This window comes from Ruditapes philippinarum, unplaced genomic scaffold (genome assembly GCF_026571515.1).
Source record: "Ruditapes philippinarum isolate M1 unplaced genomic scaffold, ASM2657151v2 ctg1501_1_1_1_1, whole genome shotgun sequence".
In the NCBI taxonomy this organism is placed as follows: Eukaryota; Metazoa; Mollusca; class Bivalvia; order Venerida; family Veneridae; genus Ruditapes; species Ruditapes philippinarum.
Window position 1 is genome coordinate 14824 of NW_026865261.1, and position 2204 is coordinate 17027.

A 2204-nucleotide genomic window follows, 5' to 3' on the forward strand; every position below is an offset into this window, starting at 1 on the left:
TGTAGTTTGCGAACAGTGCCATTTTCAGTTCCTCGATCACTCATTATTGTTGGAACGATACCACCTAAGCTGGTTATGGTGTCCAAGTAGCATTTTGCAATAATCTGTGGATCATTATTACTGGTTGCAACTTCAAGACACATAGTTTTATTGCTGTATCTTTCTACGGCCCCATGAATTGCAAACCCAAAAGGTTTTTATCGTATCCATTGATGTGCCATACGCGACTTGGACCCGGACACGAATACTTCCACTGCAGACACCGCTTACGTTTTCTTCTTTCCATGTCACCTTGATCTGCTATCCGCATGAATCTTACAACCGTTGAACGATATACATTTACCACTCCCAGATAGTTCTGCAAGAATTGCACAAAAAATATCTTCATTATTCGATTCTACTGTTCGACTATGAAACACTAGTTTCTTTACGATTACTTTTAAGTGATGTTAACTAATTTTTATTCCATCAACCAACAGAAGACTAGCTAATATCTTCCACCGAGAAATAATCAACTATCAAATTCATCATCGTTTCTTTATTTACAATACGTTCTCCTATTGCCAAAGCAGTCAACGCCATAGAAATAACACCAGCATCTGCAATTAGATAACAATACAATTACCTTCTATATTATATCCTGTACACGTAAATGCAATTCTGACAAACACATAACACACAAACAACGCACTTTCGACCCCCCCCCTTTTTTAGGCCTCAAATAGTGAAAAAATGTCTTATTTGGGCCCCAAACATAAGTTTTCGTTTGAGAAATGTTGCTAAAAAAAGAGCACTTTTTCGGCGCCGCCCCCCATCCAAAAGATACATCAGGGGTTTGCCAGAAGGGGGATGTGCCCCCTTCTGTTAGGGGGGTTTGAAGGGGGGGCAGAGTCCCCCCTCATCGCCAAGAAAATTTTGGACTTGTGAGAGGCTAAAAATGACCCCAGGTCGATCATAATGTAACGTTTTAACCAACGCTGAAAAGCCTTTGACTCTATCTCAATCCCATTGAGCAGTTGCAGCACTTTGAAATAAATTTTGATGGAAAAAATCGAGGCAAAATAGTGATTTTTGGCAATTTTGAGATATCCCCTCGTTGCCATAGTAACATGAAATTTAAGACTGAGCATGTCGTTACAAAGGCAATGGTCCAGTCAACATTTGTACCAAGTTTGATTAGTATTGAAGCATTTTTCATAGTTTCATAGCAGTTTGAACTTGTAACAGGATGCTTTTCAGTGAAAACGGCCATTTTTCACAATATGCTAATGGGGGAAAGGGTTAACTAAAAAAATTATTAATGTTACAAAACAACAATTTTTCACCAAAATTAGGCGAAAGACCACATGTTAACATGGAAAAACTAGTTTTTAGGTGATTCCAAAGTTTTTCATCATTTTTTGTTAACCCTTTACCACATATATACGCGAAACAACGCACTTTCGACCCCCCTTTTTTTAGGCCTCAAATAGTGAAAAACGTCCTATTTGGGCCCCAAACCGCCCCCATCCAAAAGATACATCAGGGGTTTGCCAGAAGAGGGATGTGCCCCCTTCTGTTAGGGGGGTTTGATGGGGGGCGGAGTCCCCCTCATCGCCAAGAAAATTTTGGACTTGTGAGAGGCTAAAAAATGAAACCCCAGGTCGATCATAATGTAACGTTTAACCAAACGTGCTGAAAAACCTTTGACTCTATCTCAATCCTTGAGCAGTTGCAGCACTTTTGAAATAAATTTTGATGGAAAAAATTTCGAGGCAAAATAGTGATTTTTGCAATTTTTGAGATGTCCCCTCGTTGCCATGGTAAAATGAAATTTTAAAAGACTGAGCATGTCGGTTACAAAGGCAATGTCCAGTCAACATTTTGCCAGAGTTGATTAGTATTGAAGCATTTGTTTTTTCCATAGTTTCATAGCAGTTTGAACTTGTAACAGGATGCTTTTCAGTGAAAACGGCCATTTTTCACAATATGCTAATGGGGGAAAGGGTTAACTAAAAAAATTATAAATGTTACAAAACAACAATTTTTCACCAAAATTAGGCCAAAAGACCACATGTTAACATGGAAAAACTAGTTTTTAGGTGATTCCAAAAGTTTTTCATCATTTTTTGTTAACCTTTTACCACATATATACGCGAAACAACGCACTTTCGACCCCCCTTTTTTTTAGGCCTCAAATATGTGAAAAAATGTCCTATTTGGGC